The 16,156-nt window shown below is 42.8% G+C and overlaps 1 protein-coding gene across 12 annotated transcripts in view; it reads right to left on the bottom strand.

Annotated features, from left to right (window-relative positions):
* The window catches only part of ATXN1 (ataxin 1), a 229,353-nt gene that overhangs the window by 201,526 nt on the left and 11,671 nt on the right, over positions 1–16,156 (bottom strand). The window contains exon 3 of one of the 12 annotated variants that reach the window (XM_049824139.1): positions 9,198–9,326. The exons of 10 other annotated variants lie outside the window; for them this stretch is intronic. The gene's annotated coding sequence lies outside the window, so the exon portion shown is untranslated. Of the gene's footprint in view, positions 1–701; positions 932–9,197; positions 9,327–16,156 lie in introns of all 12 variants that reach the window. One more of the 12 variants, XM_049824138.1, reaches the window with a different exon arrangement.

Here is a 16,156-nt window from a genome sequence, read left to right as displayed (position 1 = left end):
TTCAGGCTAGAAGATTTCTCAGATCACTTCCCCAGTTTGACTACTAACAAACTCAATGGAAGAACTCACTTGATGCCAGTGGGGACCAGAGTAGGCATTTGCCCCAAGCTCAGGTATGAGCATCCTGCACACCCAGCAGTACTCCTCCCTAGTCAGCCTAAAGGTAGCTTGGGAAAAGCATTTTGATGCAGGCTTCACACTTGCCAGTTGTGACACTGGAAAATACAATTCATGCTGTCTCCTGACAAAAAGCCACACCGCATGTTCTTCTATATAAGGCGTACATGTAGGAAAGTAAAAATATCTTTTCTAGTTAGTTATGCAAAGCAGAAACAGCCTCCTGCTACTACTACAGCCAACTGGAAGCTAAAATGATACTAATTGCACAGTTCACTTGAACTCCAGCAAGGCTCCATGAGTCCTAGCACAAAGAACGCTGCCTGAGCGATCCCCCAGCGAGCACCTCCCTGCCACAGCACATGGGCACGGCCCACCAAAGCACCAGGGGAACACACGCTAGGAAGGGCAGGCAGCTTTCCTGCCTGCCCCGTGGGCATGACCTGCCGCTCCTCCTCTGTCACCCTGCACTGTGGCACCAACAGGCACAGGACAGAAGCAAGGCCATCCCCATCCGAGCGAGAATTTATTCCCGTAAGTGGCACAACTCTGTGCCCCATCTCAGACTTTTCTAAGCATCAAACCTCCTGCTGAAGAGCATTTGCCACTCTCTTGCCAGCCTGACTGCTCAAGATGAAGCAAAGTTGCGGATGACTCTGCAGCTCGTTCCACATTATCATGCCAGTGGGTTGATGTGAATTCGCAATGAAGCAAGAGAGGCAGCACGCTCAGATATGAACCAGGCTGAACTTTCAGGACTGGTTTCTTCTGTTTCAGGCCCATCTACCGGGCGTGGAGTGGAATTTTTATAAAGCTGTCAAGAGATAGCGTAAAAAAGGAAAAAAAATATTATTTGCATATATCTAAATAATGAAATGAGGGGGGTTTCACTTCCACACTTCAGTATCTCAAAAATGGCCGGGGGACCATTATCATTTACAAGGTCTGACGAATGGATGGATTCCCACAAACACAGACAGTAACAGTTTATTCTCCTTCATAATGGAAACAAGCAGAAAATATTTTACTCCAAAGAATGCTTTTTCCAGCAAACTCTCAAGTTTCTGAAAACAGCCATAACTACAGTACTGCTCACAGAATGTTTGGTAACTTTACAGAAGATGCTGTATGTTAAATATTAATTTTTAAATAAATTCACTAAGCTACCCTACTGCATTTTCAAAGTCACTCTATTTAATTACTTTATTAGATCAATAAAGAATTTTGGATATCAGAAAAATGCACATATATTCAAAGAGAAAGACAAAGATATCAACTGACTCAAAAAGGATAGGAAAGAAGCAGGAGAAATGATGTGAAAATGAATAAATGTAATTAATAATCTACAAAACAATCAGCACACCAAAAAGATAACTTTATCATCTCACTTCACCTGAGGAAAAGTTGAGCAGGCTTTCAATCTTTTTCCATTTGCAAGCTCCCTAAGGTTTTCCCAGTAAAAGTGAAGCCTCCACAGAGCAACTAACTGGGCACCAGCTGACAGCCAGCTTGCTTTCCTGAGTCACTGCTCTTCAAAGGCAAGCTCTCAGTCAAATGGTTCACAGACCACAGTCACTGGTCACTATTGCCACCACAGAGTACAAACTAAAAACCACCGTTACACTGCAAACCAATTAACCAACGTAACCAACAATGCTCTGCAGCATGCAGCCTCCAGCAAAAAGACTGCAACAGCGTGTACTTTCACTGCAGTCACGCACGCGTGGTGCAACACCGTCATCATATCCATGATACCACGTCGTATCCAGCTACCCCAAAGGGGCAACGTCCCTAGAGGGCAGAAAATTTTGGGTTACAGACATCACACAACATTGGGGGTGTATTTAAACAAATACCAGGCCTAGCAATTAACTGCCTTAATATTTTCCAGGTATCCTGAAACTGTGCGGAAGGCATGCGGGCTCACAGGCAGCCCCCACACGCCTCATCCCTATTTCTGACCCACGTCCCGGCTGTACCACCAGCATCGGGCACCCGCAAGCACACACTCTTGGGATAAACCTGACCCTGCAGCAGCTCGAAGCAGCGGAAGAAACCCTGCGAGGAGCAGCCGCTGCTCCAGAACGCCAAGGAAAGGCAGCGGGGCTGGGGTTCAGAAAGGCGGGCAGGTCGGGGGGAAGCGGCCGGCCTCAAGCACGCACCCACGGGTGCTCGGGGAGACACGGGTGGTGGTGTTCGGCCAGGGGCAAGCCCAGGGCCCTCCTTGACCCCAGGGGCTTCGGGAAAGGCTGGATAGGCCCCACCACCAGCACGGCTCTGCCGTGCAGCTCGGCCAAGGGTGGAGCGGGGCAGGGGGCAGGAGACACCCCTGCCCTGCAGCCCCCGGGAAAGCCAAATGCCCCAAATGTGGTGGACTTGCTTAAGGTGGGGGATGGATTTATCACTAAAGCTAGCGGGATACCTACAGGAGTGAGATACAGGTATAACAAATGCATTTCTATTTAGCGCTCTTTATCACTCAAAAATCCTACAAATGCCGTACACAAAGCAGCTCACCAAAATGCAACAACAAAGGGCAGACGGGGCAGATGGGAAAAATGAAAATCTGGTCACCACCCCCAGGCAGCTCCCCATCCCCCAACAGCACACAGGCAGGTGAGACCCCAGCTTTCACCGTTTCAGGTGAAAGACCCCAGCACTCCCATAACCCACCCCCCCCCAGTCTCCGAAATGTCCCCATGGGAAGGACAGATGTCAGTCTGCTCTCCCAGGGTTTGAAGCCCTACCTCCCAAGGGTTCACATGTAATTAGGTAGCACTGACCAGAGGCATGAGCAACTTATTTCTCCTTGTCCAAATAATGCCAGGTGAAACATCTCCAGATTTAACTACATGAGGCCCTCTGGTCTTGTACACACCTCTTCTTAGCCATCAATTTTTCTAAAAGGCAGGGTAATAAACTGCACTCGGGGAGGCAGGGCTATTCAGCTAACAGGCTTCAGTAATTCACAGGTATGAATGAACGGGACAGCAATAATGTTAAAAAAACCCCAACTTTCTGGGTCACAGTCCTGACTGCAATGTTTTAAAATCACTAGCTGGGAAACTCACTCCCCAGATGGCTAATGATTCAGCTTTGAAAGCAAATATTTAATAATTATTTAGTAGAGGGAAGTTGTGGACAGTTACACCTCAGGGTATTTCCAGAAATGACAAGTATTTTAAAATGCAAATTCACAAATTCTGCAAATTCTGCAGCATACATAATTTGAATATCTAGTGTACATCCTGGCCATATTGCTAGCAAATACCACAGTGCAAACAGTTTTTCCAGGACTACATATATCCCCAGTGACACGTTAGAATGTAGTATTAAACAATAATACAAAGATAAAAGCATGTTGTATATGGCATGCTTTGGAGCAGTTACCATATGCTCTGTCAATAATCTATGGATTAATAGGGCCCTGATGTACAATAACATGTTGGCCACTCACAGCTCCATGGAAGATTATTCCATTCACCATGAAAGTTAGCTGAGGATTAGGCATATGTCACAATTTTTCATTCATATTTTTAACTTGGTCAGCTCTAAGATACTACAGTTGGGTATTAGGGTTTTTTTATTATTCTTATTCTTTAAAGGTCTGATCCTAATTCCATTAATTTGCACTAACATCAAGGGAGCAGGTTCAGGCACTAAATTAGAAGATTAATGTTATCTTAACAATTTACTTCTGTGACCCTAAGAGCAGCTATATTAGAGCGTTTTAAAAAAAAAAAATTCATTTAACCTATTATCCTACCACTCACAGCAGACGTAGCTGATACTTTGGGAAACACAGCATGTATAGGATGTAAAAAAAGTAATTTGTTTCAGTATGATTACCCCCAGTTTGGGTTGTGTTTCTGGGCAGTTCAAAAACAAGATTCTTTTCTAAATCTTGGTGTTAGGAACAGACAGTAAAATAGATCTATAGAATCATCTGCAACAGCAGCCCATCTCGTAACAGGCCAAAGTCTCCTCAGTATTTTCTTGGTTTTTATTTAGAACAGAGGTCTGGATAGTCAGGCGGACAGCTAGCCACAAAATAAAATGTCATTTACTAGTTACAACCTAACCCAAGGTGTGGGAGATTCACCTTCCACTCTTTTTAGCTCTAGAGACTCCCCATACAATCATTAGCATTTGTGCCTGGGCAAAATGACTTCAAAATAGTAACAAAATGGAATGCTTCCAGGACAGTATTTTCCATCCACTCTGTACATGCCGTGAATCACCTTACAAACAGCACAGCCCTGCAGAGTAACATCTCCATGTGCTACTATCTTGTCCAGGTCTCCTTAGTGAAAATGAGATTGTCCCTAATGAATTCAACAACTCGGGCAGGCTGAAACACCATTGGCATCACCTGGGGGTCAGGAGTCTGCCTAGTCTGTATGTGCACAGCAGCAGCAGGGGATTTGCAGTTCTTAACAGAAGTGCTGTTCTTTCACTCTTTGGACAGGAATGCTGACAACTGCCAGGGATCCAGGATTCCCCAACATACCCCTGCAAAAGGTACCTCAGAGGGGTTATTTTTCTGTGTGTAAGGTTACCACCGCTGAGACACAAAGGCACTGCAATGGTTCTAGCGACCTGCCCGATTTCTCCTCCTACTTACAGTGGGTAACACGCAGCTAAAGGGAGCTGCTTACACTTGGCAAAGCAGAATGGTGCCACTTTAGCATAAATATGTTGCAGCACCTACAGCTATGAGTATATAAATATTTCAGAAGGTAAACTGTATTATGGGTTTGGTGGGTTGGTTTTTAAACACATACCTATCTTTTTGTCTGGTAAGCAGTTTGTGCAGAAAGGAGTACATACATACAAAAGTATGCTAAAATTGCATTTGCATTCTAAAGATAAAAGTTACCATTAATCACATCTGAAAATAGGAGTCTGAAAGTGCAAGATATATTTTTGAAGGGAAAAAGAAGTCACAACTACCAAAACACTTTCAGAAAGGAGGCTGACAAACTTTTCCTTCCTGTCCCCCAAAAAAGAAAACTCCTTTAACTAGCTTGCACATAGCTAAAAAGCTAAAATCAAACTGGCGCAACCTATGCCAGCAGTAGAAAGCCAAAAATGTGCTCTACATACTCCATGATAAGGAATTTTGAAAAGCAATGTACCTATCAGCACTATCACTAGCTAAGTGACTTACCAAATTATCTACATAGCAACATAATTGCCAAAAGCTATCAAGAAATTTATCAACAGTGGGGTACCATCCACAACAACACTGCACTACACAGAGCGGCAGAACAGAAATATTCCTGTTCCTCATGTGGGCCTGGCTTTCGCTGGCCTCTTCTGTTTGCAAAGTATCATTAGCGATTTTCACCAGTCTCCATCTTTATTTTGCACCCTCTTTGGGGGAAGTTTGTTACACTGTAAAAGCAAAGAGGTCCTCGGGCTCCATCGTGTAGGTAGGCTGCAACTTACTGTGTATTTGTATGTGAAGTGCTATATTCTTCTGATCTCACCACACATTTTTCTAAGAACCAGGCAAGCCATAATGAACTTAAACGAAGGGACTGTGCAGACACTTATCTGCACACAGATGTGGGGAAAGCAAGCTTGCTTGTTAAAAAGGCAAAGTCAGCCCTACTTTATGCTTAGAAAAGAAAGGTGTCTCTCTAATAAGGTAACCCATAGCCAAATCTTGACATTACACAAGATAACTTACAATACATCTCAAGCAAGTTTAAGAATGGACAGTAAAGACTATACATCCCCATGCATCTTTTCCTGAACCCACATACACTCATATATTTGTACAAGCGAATCCAAAACACTTTGTAGCCCTGTGCTACTCACAGAATCATGGAATCATTTAGGTTGGAAAAGACCTTCAAGATCATCAACTCCAACCATCAACCATGCCCATTAAACCATGTTATGGAGTACCCTGTCTACACGTTTTTTGAATACCTCCAGGGATGGTGACTCAACCACTTCGCTGGGCAGCCTGTTCCAATGTATGACAACCCTCTCAGTAAAGAATTTTTCCTAATATCTAACCCAAATCTCCCCTGCTGCAACTTGAGGCCATTTCCTCTTGTCCCATCTCCAGCCACCTGACAGAAGAGACCAGCACCCAACTCGCTACAACCCCCCTTCAGGTAGTTGTAGGGAGCGATCAGGTCTCCCCTCGGCCTCCTCTTCTCCAGACTAAACAACCCCAGTTCCCTCAGCTGCTCCTCACAAGACTTGTGCTCCAGACCCTTCACCGGCTTCATTGCCCTTCTTTGGATGCGCTCCAGCACCTCAATGTCTTTCCTGCAGTGAGGGGCCCAAAACTGAACCCAGGACTCGAGGTGCGGCCTCACCAGTGCCAAGTACAGAGGAACGATCACCTCCCTGCTCCTGCCAACCACACTAGTTCTGATGCAGGCCAGGATGCTGTTGGCCTTCTTGGCCACCTGGGCACACTGCCGGCTCATATTCAGCCGGCTGTTGACCAGCCCTCCCAGGTCCTTTTCCACCAGGCAGCTTTCCAGCCCCTCTTCCCCAAGCCTGTAGCACTGCATGGGGTTGCTGTGACCCAAGTGCAGGACCCGGCACTTGACCTTGTTGGACATCATACAATTGGCCTCAGCCTGTCGATCCAGCCTGTCCAGATCCCCCTGTAGAGCCTCCCCTACCCTCAAGCAGATTGACCCTGCCTCCCAACTTGGTGTCATCTGCAAGCTTGCTGAAGGTGCACTCGATCCCCTCGTCCAAATCATTGATAAAGATAGTAGAAGGGGGCCCAACAGCGAGCCCTGAGGAACACCACTTGTGACCCGCTGCCAACTGGATTTCACCCCATTCACTATTAAACTTTTTGAGACAGTCTTCATCAAATAGCAAATGGGAGAGGAGGGGGGAAGACAGAAATGACAGAAAAACATCTCTTTGCTTCCAACTTTACCTGTATAGGGATATTCCCAAAACTGGAGATAAAATACCCAAACCTGAAAGGTAATTTTGCCCCAGTTTTCATAAGGCATTTTTTCAACCTATCTGAAGGGGTTTAAAACTTTTCTGTCTTTATCTGATCAAAATGCTGTCCTTCCTCCTGCAGTCCTGGCATTCTTTGTGTTGAGACTGTTTCAGTATCAGTATTAATATTCAAATGTCAAGTCTGTGACACTACATTTCCGGTGCTATTTAAAGCATTCAGAACAATTATTATTCATGAAATATTAAACAGTAAATTTTTGCTACCTGCTTACAATTTCAGCAGCCCTAGCTGTGACAGAACAGCACTTACACCAGTCATATGCAATTTTACATAGAAATGTATTGTTCAGCTTTTCTAGCAGTACTCATACATTTCCCCAAATTGGCTTTTTTTGTTTTTAGCAAAGCTACACACTTATTCTTTTTCTGTGCCCCAAACAGCAATTGAATTTATAGTATTTAGTATTTCAGACTTTTGTTCCACATATATTCCCTAACTGATAGCAACTTTAACACATAATGAATCACCAAGCTTTTTTATTTCAATATTTATGGAATAGTAATTCTCTCTTCTACCGTTTCTACTGCTCTTAAAAAAAAAAAATCTTTTATTTTTGCTTTTTTTTTTTTCCTGTTTCAGTACTTAGTTGAGTCTCTTTCTTTTGTAATTATCTAGACTGTGGTTACATATCTTTGGCTATAAGGGGTATTTTTATTATAACATGCAGGTGTCTTCAAAAGCAACATACATCAGAGCTGCACAGCTGAGAATGCACTGAATTTCTACTCCTTCCTACCAAGTTGCCAAGTTTTGGAGAGGCTTTCATAAATAGTACAAACTGAAAATAATGAATGCCCATTGCTTTATACAGAAAGGTGCATGTTAATTAGATATATACATTTTTCTACTTAGCAAAGAACAGCTTTATGAGGAATGCACACAAACCACATTGAGCTTTCCATTAATAAACAACACTACAAGCTACAGATCAAAATGAAATATCCCAAATAACTCAAAGAAAGCTTTATTTTCAGCATATGGCTTGATCATGCCATAAAGTTCTTCAGTATCATTGTACAGGTCAGTTATTTCCACTGTTCTCCCCTCCAAAACTGGAGGCTGATTTCAGAACGTGCATGCTTCTTTCAGTCTTAATTAACTTCACTCCAAATTTGAGCCAAAGGGGTCTGATCCTAACCCTCCAAAAGTCAAGAGGAATGCCAGTGGGAACGGGGCCTAAAACAACATGTCTACAGTAGTCAACAGCTCTGAGTTGTATAAATACTTGCTAGTATCTCTATACTGACTGGTCATCAACATTTCCATTATAATCCTTGTACTTGGGGACATCTGTATGTTGGATGCTATCCATACTTCTCTCCAGCCAGCTGAAAGGAATTGGTTTTGAGTGATACAAGGCACTCCCTCTCCTCAGGAGACCTGCAGACAACTAACAGAACCCTCATTTTTCACACAAATCAACAGGATCCTACCATCCTACCTGCTTTGCTACAATGTGCTTTTACAGGGTCATAAAAGGAAGCTTTGGTTTTGTTTCAGGTAATCAAGGGCTACCAGCTTTTTCATGTAGTATGTCATGATGTGAAATAATCAGGGCTAGAAGTGCAACAATGAGGTTTAAACAACAGCTCATGAATAATGTGCCCTGCAATTCTTCCATCATTCTGTTTACACTGTATTGAGAGTTATAAATGAAGTAATAAACAGCAAAATCCAGTCTGCCAAAATAAGGAGCCTGTCACAAATGCTTTTTAAAAAATAGCAGGGGTAATACTAACATCACAACCAGTATTATTCCCACTCCAATCAGTGAAACCGTCCTTAAATTTGATCTCCTGTTGCACCCCAAGGACTGCTGTGTTTGTCTACAGAACCACAGCACTATTATAGCTGAACTCGTTATTTTAAAGTGTTTGAAGTACCTTGAGCATGATTGAAAACACAGAAAAACAAATTCCACTGGACAATACGCAATTTATACTAATGTTAATTAATTCACATTCACAACATAAGCTGAAGCTGTTCCAAAAAACCCATTATGGTATATTCTGAGAACAAGTACTAGGAGCAAAACACAAAACTTGTCTTAGTTTAATCAACGTACCAACTTTATACATCCTTCTACAATAAGCCTGAGTCCTCCATCTCCTTCCTGCTCCTGGAGGGATGCTGGTATTAGGCCCACCAAACTGCATTGATCAAGAATCAGCTCTGGAAGTAATTCTCCATCTTTCTGCAGAAATGAGTTGTTAAGGGGACCAATATTAACAACTTTTAGGAGCGATATGGGTAAAATGTGAGTGGAACTGCTTCATGCCCTAGCTGAGAGGTCTAGCTGAAGAACAGGCATACACGTTGCCCTAAGCTTTTACAGTAAAATATGATTGTTCCTTCTCTTGCCCTTCCAGGACTCCTCCGCATCTACTCATCCATCTTCAGGCCTCCCTGGGCACCTGGAGGCCAAACCACATGACAGACAGGCATTTGCAAGATGGTCCTACCAGCAGCCCCCCCTGAATTCCAACTGCTTGCCCACCTAAGTTATAACCCTGCTGAGGAGAATTTGCCCCGAGACCCCAGAGCACTCCGCTCTGCAGAAGCTGGGCCAGAAACAGCGTGACGGACACCAGTAACACGGCACTAAGTGAGGTGAACCCTACGTGGAGGCTCATAGCAGGCTCTTTCTCCAAGGCTTAAGCTTCTCAGCATTTTATCTGAGGTACGAACACTCAGAGCTTATACATTTATGGTGACAGGTGAACAGCTTTGCTCTCAGTAGTAACCACAATTTCTTTTAGAGTCCTGAACTGAAGTTAAGAGAAGACCCAGGTCAGTATCCACACATCACAGCCTTTCTCAAACACAGGACAACAAAAAAAAAACAGCAACAAAAAGCCCAGCTACAGAGTAAACCCCACTTACACGCACCACAAAAGCTCTTATTTTCCAGGCCCATCCAAGAACACAAATTGTCCAGAGACTGAATACCGGCTCTCCACAAAGGATCTCTGAGCCCATCAGAGTGTCTCAGCTCCCTGCCAGCCTGCCGGCTCCAAACAACCTGGCCCTTGCATGCAACAGAACTGCCCTCAGCCAGCTACAGCAACACGCTTAGCATCCAGACAGTGGCTTCTTTTCATTCCATACCTATTTGTACAGGTCTCTCTAAAACACGCACACTGAAACTTCACCAGTAGGAAGGGAAATCAGTGGCTACAACTGCAAAACGCCATGTTGCTAGCCAGAGACGAAGAACGCACAATCCGATGCTGAATGACTGCCAGCGAGGAGGAGTCCCAGCTTAAGGCCTCAAAACCGCTCGGAAAGCTGTTGCCTGGCTGATTACGTCCCTACCAAAAGGGCAAGGCTTCAGAGCAGTGTGCGCAGCAGATTAAACGCGTGGCTCCCAGCACTGCCAGCAGAAGCTGCAGATCCCAACCACCACGCGTACCCTGCAAACGCACCCTGGTGCGTACTCACGCCGTAATGTGCCTCTGAGCTCCGCTCTTACAAAAATAATAGCCTTATCAGTGAAACTGTAGTCCATGGGCAGTGACCGCAACACGTGCTAAACTCCCTCTGAAAGGAGCTGGTCCATAAGAAATTTTAAAACCAAGTGAAGGATGTGGTAAAACTCCTAACAAAAAAAATAGTAAGGGCAGTGTCTCTCAGAAAAAAAGGGACAATTTGCCATTTGCAGTGTGTACAAGATGTCTTCATACACTTTCCTGATTCCTTGCCAGTAACTATTCAAAAAAGACCACTTAACAAGCAAACAGGTCTTCAGCACAACAAATAATAAAAAAGAGAGCAAAGCTTGTGCTATTTAAATATCATGAAACATTCTGCTAATCATGCACAGATGGAAGTACAGACGCTTCTGCCAGACGCCTTGTTCAGAAACTTTGCTCTATTTTTAATTATTTGATGCACAGAGGACCTGTTTGCTGATTAAAAGGGCACTGCCTTTAAAAGGACTCCATCAATATGGAGTCTAGTCTTGTTTTTATTGGAGGATTTCTAGTAGTAACTCATAACTCCGAGCTCCCTGCACCAATTTTTATAACCTTATAAGCATGTGGTTGGGTTTTTTTCAGATGCTTCTCTCACCTTGGGAAACTGCCTACTTACAGGAAAAGTGAAACTAACTATACTCAAGCTATTGTGAAACACACTGAGTAAATCCATTTGGAAAACGTGTATTTTCCTCTAATATCCTGTAGTTTGTATTTTTTTTGGTGTTACTTATAACAAGAAGGGGCATCAATTTTCAGATAAAAGCATTATTTTTGACAGTTTTCCATTCAGTCAAAAGCTTAGTTTTTTGAGAAAACTTATCTCCAAAATTATCAACCAAAATACTTATTAGTTTGGTTTGTTTTTTTTTAAATCTACTATAACCACACTATCATTCCAATAGTCAGTTCTTGGCAAAAATATAGTGATACACACACAAAAAAAAACCCACCCTCACATTTTTTCACTTCATACCTTCTGTGAACTTCACTCATTCAGTGGGTGCTTCATTCCTGTACTTCTCCATAGCAGTCCAGGAATTTTTCCCTCACTGAAGAGCCTCACTCAAAATGCATACCATGTTCAATTTCTTTTTCTCAATGAAGTGTTTTTCAAACATTCTTTTTTGGTTTAGCTTACATTTTATCTTGAAAGTTTTGCAACCTGTTACTACAGAACTTCACCACTGGAGCAGAGTCACGGTATAACAACAACCGGAAGCCCAAGGAAAACTGTCCAGGCCGTTGCTTTTGTCCCACCAGTATGACACATGAAAATTGTACTGTATTTTTAAAGCTTACTAACGTTAACAACCTGAAGTGCTGCTATTAACAGAGTAAAAGAATCCTTTGATTAGAAGACCACATGATATGATAATAAAACAGTGACCCCATTATCTTATGAACAAATGACCCAAAGGTGGTGGCTCCTGGCTCATGCTCAGGTACAGAGAAAACAACTGAATGATATATTTTTTATTTTTTTTTTAACAATGCAGCATGTAATATTGTACAAATACATGCAACTGATTTCTTAGAGACCAGCTGACAATCCTGAAAAGCAAGATGCCTGCTGAAGAGACACTGCAGCTGGAAGCCAGGGAAGACTGGCAGGGGCATGTGGGACTGAAAATCCAATGTTCAGCCAGGGAAACGGGCACCCACACTGAAGCTTCAGAGAAGAAATAACGGGGATTTTCCCATGAGGATAAGGGGAAGGCTGTATGGAGTGAAAGGCTTGTCCAGGCAGATCATGGGGGTTGCAAACCTCAGAATCCAGCTATGACTAACAAGGAAGGAAGACAGGTAGATGAAAGAACATTCAAATTTGCAGTTCTGCAGAAAATTACTGAGATATTGAAACCCTCTGAGCAGAAATGGATTTTAGACACACAGAAACACACACAAAAAAATCAAGCCAAAGAAAGGGCCAACACACAATCAAAGTATCGTGCAGGTAACAAAGCTGGTGAAGGAGCCGTACAAGTAGGTCAGATACCCAGCAGTGAGAACTGCTGAGCACGGGAGAATCTCAGTAGAGAAGGGGTAAGAAGAAAAATTAATTGGCCAGCAATAAAAGCATAAAGTCTGGAAAAGGTTAAAATGGGACAGAAGGATGAAAGGGCAAAACGCTGCTTGGGCTATATAAAGGAAGATTAGTCTAATTCACCAACACATCCACCTGAAGCACGGGAAGGAAAGAAGACTGATGACACTTGACTGAGGAACAGTTTTCATTCCCTCTTCACTTGGAGGATAAGCCAAGCGAATGCACAACTGCCATATCTACCAAACAAGTAGCGTCTGATCAGCAATGCTGATCTGCCAGGAACAGCTCCGAGTCCAGAGGGCCCCAACACACCCCGGAGATCGCAGGCCAGATCCCATGCTCCGTCACACCACATTTACACCCATGTGGTTCCATTTAAACTGTCCAAGTAACTAACGGAGGTGGGAACCTGATCCCTTATTCCACCACAGCCTTTGGCTGAGTGCCTTGGTGCGATGCAGAACACACACAGTTCCCGTTAAACAAGATAAGGAGCATAAAAACCTGGTTGCTGCAGCACAGGCTGCACAGCACTACTGGTTTCATAGAGACACACCAGCTGAGCTGTACAAACAGCACCAAACACTGCAGCAGAAGTGCGTCTTAGTTTGCATTTCTTCCATTCCAAACAGCCAACGTGACATTCAACAAGTTCGACTCCTTAGGTAACAGGGGCGTACTTGACTGCTACTGTTTAATGTATTTCAGATCCTTACTATAAACCTTCTAAGCACCTCAATTTTCCTTAGGGTGCTTTCTGGCTGTAATCTAACAGATAACAACATCTGGATAGTAATGTCATGTAACAAATGTCGTATTTCCACTCAGGAATTACTTTAATGCACTCAGTCACTACACTCTGCATTCCCCCTGAATCTGCTGCTGAGCTGCAATCAAAATAAAACTGGTGGTGACCAACAAATGGTAGGACGTACCCATGCCGGTCTGTATCATTCTCACAGCTGAATGCCAGGCACCAGGACTGAGTTATTCTGTCAGCTTGTGCAAATATGGAACAAAATACAGACTTTTACTCCTTTGGTCCTTCTGGTACTGTAGTATCACATATATTTTAAGACACTATATAACATACTTGTGCACTATCCAAATAAACACACAGTGCAATTTTAAACTATAGATTATTGGTCCATAACATCCAACATCCTCCTCTTTCCCCATAAAACAGAGCACAGATCTGCTACAGAGACGGCACTGCCATGTCACTTATCTCCCCACAATTTAATTAATCAACTGTCAAGCTCACAGAGGAAATCACAAGTGATTTCCAAGACTGTGTCATTAACAACAAAAATATCAGGCCAGATCGCAGCAGAGATCCAAGAAAATTTAGCAAGACTTCTAAGTAGGAAAGCTGAAACTCACCCCCAATTCAAAGAGGAGACAAACAAGACCTAAGCAAAAAGGTGAAGCAGCTTCTCGGTTCTGCAGACGAGGAAATGCAAGAGCAAAGCCTTTGCCCAGATCCACCAGTTTGTCTTTGGCTATTCTATCACCAAGTGTTGCTCACAGAGAAGTCATGCTAACATAGACCAGGGTAGCTGGTGGGGAAAAAGGAAGAGAGAGTCCAGGGGAAAGAAATACAAAATCTAGGATGTATTAGTTCTCTCATTTGTAATGAAGTAGGGGGGGGAAGGTACTATTTCATTTGGGTGTCAGGGAGACAACAACAGTTAGCAGCAAAGAAACCTCCACTGTATGTTCATGAGTTGGGTTTTGTTTGTTTTAAACCAGATGCTTAAATCTCAAGACATTAGTATGCAAATAAAAAATTGTATTAGCTGAAAGATCACAACATTCATACTGTAGTCTTTTACTTGCATAAATATTGATGGAAATACCAGTATCTGTGTCTAGGGCCAAACATCTTACTGAAAAGTTCAATCTCAATGACAAGCAACATTGTCTCCCCTTGCTGAGGGAAGAAAATACCTTGGACCAAATCTGTACCTCCTTAGGCACAATCTCTTCTGAAATCATAGGCAATGCTGCCCGAGTAGAGTCTCAGTCTTCGGCAAAATGCTGCTAAGCCCAAAGAGAAAGGTGAGCAGAGGGTGGTTTGGACAATTCACAGGTGGATGACCACCACTGCAACCTTTCCCCTCTGAGGAGGCGTTGAAGACCAGCCCAAATCACCATCTAATAACTCTTTGTTTGCCTCTCTAAAATGAATCTGACATCAGGGCTCAGGATACAGGTCCCTCCACAACAGCTGTAATGGTATGTAGAAGGATCTGTTGAGGCACAACTCCCAGGTGTGTAAGCAAAACTTTCAGATCACAGGTGGGGCTTTCTGCTCATGGTCACACTTTTCTGATTCTTATGGAGGACTTCTGTTTTCAGTAATGCCTATACAGCACTACCTGAGATACCCCAAGTCATTAAAAAAATGTAAATAGGAAAAAAAAATAATTTTTTTAAAAGAAAAATAATGGATCAATGACCTTCTGTTGGGTTTTACTTGCTTATTTTATTATGCTCCCTACTTAGTTAATTTTATAAATGTAAAATTTTATGTATCGTACCCTCTTGCAACTCTGTTTTTAAAACATGACACGTTCTGTAGGAAAAAAAAATCCAAGAAGCAAAATGGAACTTATTTTTGTATTAAATACATTTTTAAAACAATCACCAAAGCTACAGCAAGCATACAGACAGATAGAAAGTAATCGTGTTCATATCTGAATTCCATACTTCAAGCCACCTTTGATCAACTTGATTAATATTCATTTCAAAAGATTTTATAGCTGGTGTTCTTTATGAACACAATTAATCTGTTCTGAATTCTGTGTTTCATAAAATTACTGTTCCTCTGATTAATTTTACAAAACCCACATGTAACTATGTACAAATGCATTTTTCTCATTGATAAAACGAGCCTGTGACACAGCTTCCAGTACTGGCCAAGAGATATCATTTTGAGTATCTAATAAATCAGCAAGCCTGATGATGCAATGTCATGTGAGCTAATACACAAAATACTACACTTCTTACTCAAGTAAAAGAAACAATACCCCAATTCTCAGCTTATAGCACTGGATCAGCTAAAACGCAGCTCTTCAGGTATCAGTACCTGTAGGATAACACCACCAGCTAGTCAAAGTGACTGTAGCTGACCCATGAACCTTCCTCTACTGAAGCCAGGAATAAAATTTTAATCAGATTCAATAGCATGGTTTCACACGGTTGAATTTCAGAGACACTGGATCTGAACAGGACCCATCTGACTCCTGATCTGCAAGGGAGACTCACTTTGACCTCACCAGGACTGCCAGGAGCAGGCTGATGTCACTTCACCCCATAAATCCCCTCGCCTGGCACTGTAGCTAAGCACCACTGAACTCAGGTACCCTCTAGGAACACTGCGATGTTGTAATTAGCAGTGAGACTTGTAATGCATTCCCCAGCCAGAAACAAGAGTTGCTGTGGCCACTAGAGTAAAAGAATGTGAAAAGGGATTGGGGAAGAACAAAAAAAGAC

Source organism: Accipiter gentilis, chromosome 20, assembly GCF_929443795.1.
Source record: "Accipiter gentilis chromosome 20, bAccGen1.1, whole genome shotgun sequence".
NCBI lineage: Eukaryota > Metazoa > Chordata > Aves > Accipitriformes > Accipitridae > Astur > Astur gentilis.
The sequence above is the reverse complement of the archived record's forward strand: the minus strand, read 5'-3'. Positions and strand labels throughout refer to the sequence as shown.